The sequence below is a fragment of the Canis lupus genome, assembly GCF_048164855.1.
Source record: "Canis lupus baileyi chromosome 5 unlocalized genomic scaffold, mCanLup2.hap1 SUPER_5_unloc_9, whole genome shotgun sequence".
In the NCBI taxonomy this organism is placed as follows: Eukaryota; Metazoa; Chordata; class Mammalia; order Carnivora; family Canidae; genus Canis; species Canis lupus.
In genome coordinates this window covers 98,822-105,698 of record NW_027326416.1, presented here as the reverse complement: position 1 = coordinate 105,698, position 6,877 = coordinate 98,822, and the positions used below count along the sequence as shown (strand labels likewise).

Sequence of the window (6,877 nt, the reverse complement as noted above, 5' to 3'; positions counted from 1 at the left end):
ATAAATAAATAAAAGCTGCACTTAAAAAAATACATCTCTGATCCTATCTGATCCTATCACACAGAGGTAACAGCTATTAATATTTGCTCTATTTGTTTCTAGTTTTTCCTATGAATAATGAATATATATTTCTCTCTTTCTCTGTGTTGTCCCTCTGTCCATATATGTGAGATCTAGAAAAAAATATTGTATTTCTGTGCACTTCCTTCTTCTGACAACATACCATGAACATTTTCTTTGAACACAGCACTTAATGGGGGCATAATATATAATCATAATATTTTGTAATTCTCTGTTAGGGATGTATAAGGTTTTTTAATGTTTGTTATGTATAACCTTATATTTATATATATTTCATATATACATGTTTTGAAATCCGCCCCCCCCCCTCAGTGTGGATTCTGGGATTCCTTTCTGCAACAAGGGCCAGATATCCATCAGTGGGCAGTGTCTGGGTCATCCACATGACCATGACAAGCCACCTTCTGTGTGTTGATATCTAGCCTCATGGTCACAAGATGACCACAGCAGTGTTGGCCACGTTATAATCGCCCACCTCAAGTGGTTTCTTCTTCCTCTGGTATCTTTTAAAAATGTAAGAAATCTTACTAAAGGCTCCTGCCCCCAACAGTCTGCTCCTCACAGTTCATTGGACAAAACGGGTCACGTGCAATTTCCCAACTCATTCACTGATGCAGATGGAAGGGTAATGATTGGTTTAGACTACGTAAGACACACCTCCCTCTGAGCCTAGGCAAAAGATCATTGGCTCCAAGCAAACAGCGGCATATGGCTGGAGAATGGAACATGTGCTGTGGACAAGAAGTGGAGTCCTCCTGAAAAGAAAGGGGGACTTAAAGAGGAACTATATTCAGGGAGGCAAGAAGCAATTGTCTCCAATATAAATTAAACTTGTTTCGTTATCTTCTCACCTACATTATCACGCTCTCTTCCCCGATAACATTGTCCTTCCTTAATTTACCAGCTAGACACTCCTTTTTAATCAAATGTGTGCTGGTTATCCATGAATCTCTAAAAAGTTAACTGAAAAATTAACATCATAATGATAATGAGTTTAAGGTCTTGCTCTCCTTGGGGGCATTTCTGTTCTAAAAGGCAGTTCTGAAAGATATAATCATCTTCACGATCTATAAGACCAAAGTAGTAATGGTAGTATGGCAGGCAAGAAAGGATTCAAGACCCACTGTGACCCTCCTACCTTGCTCACCTTCCTCACTCTGTTACACTCACACTGGCCTCCCTGCTGTCTCTCCAGGAAGCCAGGATACTTACACTTGGGAGCCTTTGCACTTGACTTCCCGCTGCCTGAAACAAGCTTTCTCTAGATAGCCTCAGGGCTTAATTCCTTGCTTCTTATAGTTTTCTTACCCATATGCCACCTTATTAAAGAGGCTTTCCTTGATCCTCTTACATAACATAGTACCTTCACTTCACTCTGTAGCCTATTACCCTACTTTCCACATATTTGGCACTTATAACCACCTGACATGGTATGTAGGTGTTTACTATCTTTCTCCTAAATAGAGAGTAAATCCTATGAGACTAGAGTTTATGTTTTTTTAGATTGATTTCTTTTTTTTAATTTATTTATGATAGTCACACAAGAGAGAGAGAGAGAGAGAGAGAGAGAGATGCAGAGACACAGGCAGAGGGAGAAGCAGGCTCCATGCAGAGAGCCCGACGTGGGACTCGATCCCGGGTCTCCGGGATCGCGCCCTGGGCCAAAGGCAGGCGCTAAACCGCTGCGCCACCCAGGGATCCCCGAGTTTATGTATATTCATTGTTCGTTCCTCTGAGCCTAGACACAGTGCCTAAAAAGCAGGCATTCCATTGCTAAACATTGATTGAGCTGCATCAGAATAGAAGCCTGATGGCAAGTGATGCAGAGCATTTTCTCATGTGCATGTTGGCCATGTCTATGTCTTCCTCTGTGAGATTTCTGTTCATGTCTTTTGCCCATTTCATGATTGGATTGTTTCTTTCTTTGGTGTTGAGTTTAATAAGTTCTTTATAGATCTTGGAAACTAGCCCTTTATCTGATATGTCATTTGCAAATATCTTCTCCCATTCTGTAGGTTGTCTCTGAGTTTTGTTGACTGTATCCTTTGCTGTGCAAAAGCTTCTTATCTTGAGAGACCACCTCACACCAGTGAGATTGGGGAAAATTAACAAGGCAGGAAACAACAAATGTTGGAGAGGATGTGGAGAAAAGGGAACCCTCTTACACTGTTGGTGGGAATGTGAACTGGTGCAGCCACTCTGGAAACCTGTGTGGAGGTTCCTCAAACAGTTAAAAATATACCTGCCCTACGACCCAGCAATTGCACTGTTGGGGATTTACCCCAAAGATACAAATGCAATGAAACGCCGGGACACCTGCACCCCGATGTTTCTAGCAGCAATGGCCACGATAGCCAAACTGTGGAAGGAGCCTCGGTGTCCAACGAAAGATGAATGGATAAAGAAGATGTGGTCTATGTATACAATGGAATATTCCTCAGCTATTAGAGATGACAAATACCCACCATTTGCTTCAACGTGGATGGAACTGGAGGGTATTATGCTGAGTGAAGTAAGTCAATCAGAGAAGGACAAACATTATATGTTCTCATTCATTTGGGGAATATAAATAATAGTGAAAGGGAATATAAGGGAAGGGAGAAGAAATGTGTGGGAAATATCAGAAAGGGAGACAGAACGTAAAGACTGCTAACTCTGGGAAACGAACTAGGGGTGGTAGAAGGGGAGGAGGGCGGGGGGTGGGAGTGAATGGGTGACGGGCACTGGGGGTTATTCTGTATGTTAGTAAATTGAACACCAATAAAAAATAAATTAAAAAAAAAAGAATAGAAGCCAATGGGACCTAATCCTGTGTAGTCATCTTTCTGTCATAACTCTGATGCCCACAGTAAGTCTAAGGAGGTCATATTTTCTTTTTCACCTATTTCCCTGTAGGCAAGACCTTCATTTTCCAGGATGCACTGTGTAGCTGTGTATGTCTTGAAATCTGAACAGTATCTATCTCTCTACTATGAAATAAAAGGCAAGTCCCAACTTAAGACACATCCTATAACTTGTAATACTATCTAATTAATAAAATGTGTTTCAATTCTGATTAAAATTTATCTTGAGTGCCAGAAATACTCATAAAAGCATATCTAAAAGCTACAAGGAAATAAGGTAATGTAATTATTCAACAATAACTTAAGAAGTACATTACCATGTGACTTGGAGCTCCCATCTAATGCTCTGGTTGAGACAGATACACACACACACACACACACACACAGAGAGAGAGTTTTATTTTTTATTTATTTTTAATTTTTTAAAAATTTATTTATGATAGTCACACAGAGAGAGAGAGAGAGAGAGAGGCAGAGACATAGGCAGAGGGAGAAGCAGGCTCCATGCACCGGGAGCCCAACGTGGGATTTGATCCCAGGTCTCCAGGATTGCGCCCTGGGCCAAAGGCAGGCGCCAAACCACTGCGCCACCCAGGGATCCCAAGACTAAAGTATTTAACCAATTCGTGTCCAATTATCATCAGTTATATTTCATCCCGTTTCAAGACCCACAGGCCTCCTGATGGCAGCCAGCACAGAAAAACAGAGCTTCGAAAAGTAAAGAACATCTATTGTAAGGCTCCAAACTTCAGTCTCTAGAGTCTTGATCACCCTCCATATAAAATAAAATATGTAAGGCAAATACACAAAAACAAAAGCACACCCAAACAAACTCTACGGGACGTCAGTTAGTCGTACTATACCTTCCCACACCTTCTTTCATTCTATACTCTGTGATTGAAAGTCTGAGTTGCCCCCACCCTGGTGCATCCTATCCAGTGAGAAAAACCCTTTCAGAGCCACAAAGAACAGCTCACCAGAAAAGCCTCTGAAATCGTTGTTGTTCCTGATAATCACTGTCACAATCTCCTTTCTAACAACCCTGTCCATCTGCAAAGCACTTTACTACGGATATCAGGAACATCTTTATGTTGCCAAATAACAACAAAGGAACACGAGCGAAACTATTATCTCTGCTAGAAGAGAAAAACCACAATCCCAGGGCTTGCTTTCTTCTCATATTCTCCTCTGCCTCATTAACTCCATTGCTATGTTACTAATTTCAAAGAAGCAGGAAGAGGTGATGGGAAAGGGGAGGTAAATAATAATCCACATGCCTGTTTCCCATCCCAAGTGCAGGATACACACTGCTTGCCAGACTGTGGGTCGAGCCATACCTTGGTTTAGAGACAGTGAGGATAGTAGTAAGTGTACTGGGGGTACATTTGTGGCTGATCCAGGCGTTTACCCATGTAGCTGGAATCTTTATCTCCGAGGCAGGGAACTCGATGACACGGTATGGTGCCCCAGGCCGAGCGTCCTCTTAAACCACTATTCCTGATGGTCCCGATGACTGATGAGGCTTCAGAGATCCTTCGTCTTCCACCATTCACTAGTTCCAACACGGCAGGAATTTAAAAAAGAAACACACCAAAAAAATAGAAAGAAAGAAAGAAAGAAAGAAAGAAAGAAAGAAAGAAAGAAAGAAAAAAGGAAAGGTATTGGTAGAACAACACACGCACACACACACGCGCGCACACACACACACACACACACAGCCTTCCCAGATCCTGCCTTCCTTCCCCCAGCTGCCAGGGTCCACTTGGGATGAGGCACTTTGTTCTCTACCCAGGCTGTCTGTAGTGATGTCAATTGCCAGCGTTTGTAAAGAGGGAGAGAAGAAAAAAATCAAAGTCTTTTTAGCACAACTCCGAATCCTTGCAGATCAGCTTCCTGTCTCCTGTTTGTCTCTTTCCCCACCTTAAAGAAAAAGGGAAAAAAAGAAAGAAGAAAGAAAGAAAGAAAACAAAAAAATGAAAAAGAAAAAAAAAAAAAAGAAAGAGAAAGGGGAAAAGAAAACAAAACAAAACAACCTTGCACAGCCTGGTTGCTGCTGTCTCCCTTCCAGAGTGACATGGTGTTCGGGCTCCTCCTGTCCTTTCATTCACTTCCTCTCCTTCCAGCTGGTGGGTGGAACCTCTCCAGGGAGCAGGGTATGCAGTCCAGAAAGCTGCAGTATTTCCTCCAAGAAAAAAAAAAAAGCCTGCTTCAACCCCTGCTGCAAGCAAAGTCCTGATTCCCTCTGCTGGCTATCTCGAACAGCAAAGCAATTTTTGCAGCAAAGCTGCTGCCGCTGGAACTGAACCCAGGGAACTCAAATTCGGGCGGTGGATTATTTCTTATCCTTCCCTCCATCTACCCCACACAAGAGCTGCCTTTTTTTTCTTGCCAAGTGGCAAGGTAAGCCACACTGCTAAAGCAAACACAGAAGACCACGGGAGGGAAGAGAGGACGAAGGGAGGAAGGAAGAGAAAGACAAAAATAAAAGCAGACGGACGACCCGTGCTGGTTAAAATGGAACAAGTGTGTCCCAGATGCTTTCAGAACCTGTTAACATACGAAAGCCAGATGAATCCAAGACCCGGTCCAGAAACTAACCTTTTACTTCTCGGACGACACGGAGGATGCTAAGCATTGAAGAAATTTGAGAGTCTATGCCAGGACTACTATTAGCAAGCCCTGCATCGTCAGATCACAAGGACCCACTTGCCATAGCCGAAATGATCATTCTTACCCTTACATCCGTTTTGTAAGCATCAAAGGAGGTATCCCATTAGGTTTACAGGCGTCTTCATAAATAAAAGCTCTGGTTCTCTCACTGTCTATCTATGATGATTTTGATTCAGGGATGCTTTAATCACTTTCCCGATGTCATCACAAAAAAAAGCACAATTACCTGACAGAGTTTTTCCCCACCAATAATAAGTAATATTCTGACATGTCTGTCGGCTGTTACATTATAATACAAATGGTTTCAGCGAAAATATATTTCCTTTAAGGGTCCCTTTTCAAGGCAGTCAAGGCTAAAATTAGACATGCCAGCTGTGTTTTGCTGTGAGCGCTCACGCATGCCCAAAGCGTGGCCAGACCAACATTGAGCGCCTCTCCACTTCGTCAAACCAGCTCTGTTCTCCCCAGCCTAGAGCTGCCTTTTCAGATAAGAGGTTCCTGGTACAAATCCAGCTTCCTAGTGAGGAAGAACAGAGAATTCCAGCCCGGTGCACAATATGGTATCCAGCCACAAACAAGCCCTGCCGCCCGTGAGGTCACTGGCTTTCACTCAGGGGTCTGGTTATTAGAAGCTGTGTGAGTGCATGGATATTCCTTGGAAAAAGTTAAGGATGGTGGATAAATAGCTTTATGTTTGACAAGAATAACAACCAGAAAGAAGGAAGGAGAGAGGGTGGGAAGGTAGGAGTTAGAAGCCCTGATATCACTGTCATTAAGAGAATTAAATCAATTCCACCAACATTGAAATGTGTTCTTCTGGGCCTTATTCGTCCCATCCAGAAAGTGGAAATGCTGCCAACTTATGTGGCTGAAGGTGGTAAACGGAATCAGATACTAAATCAAAACTACATTGATTTAAAAATCATTCAGTGGCATCTCAATGCTCAGACAATAAAGTCTTGGCTTCTTGGAATAGTTTTCAAGACCCTTGAAAACCCAACTTTATTCTCCAGCCTCAGACAGTAAACTCTGGCCCTCGTAGTCTATATCTGAGTCACAGTGAACTGCTTTTAAAGTGGAATGTGCGGAGGATCCCTGGGTGGCTCAGCGGTTTGGCACCTGCCTTCAGCCCAGGGCCTGAATCTGGAGTTCCGGGATCGAGTCTCACGCCGGGCTCCCTGCATGGAGCCTGCTTCTCCCTCTGCCTGTGTCTCTCTGCCCCTCTCTCTCTGTCTCTATAAATAAAATCTTTAAAAAAATAATAAACTGGAATGTGCCCTCTC

The 6,877-nt window shown here is 42.9% G+C and overlaps 1 long non-coding RNA gene across 1 annotated transcript; it reads right to left on the bottom strand.

The window, feature by feature from the left end:
• Positions 1 to 4,261: 4,261 nt before the first annotated feature.
• Positions 4,262 to 6,653, bottom strand: LOC140629469 (uncharacterized). Its single transcript, XR_012027310.1, has 2 exons — positions 5,523 to 6,653; positions 4,262 to 5,106 (listed from the first exon to the last, which is right to left on the bottom strand). It is a non-coding gene; the product is annotated as an uncharacterized lncRNA (long non-coding RNA).
• Positions 6,654 to 6,877: the final 224 nt, after the last annotated feature.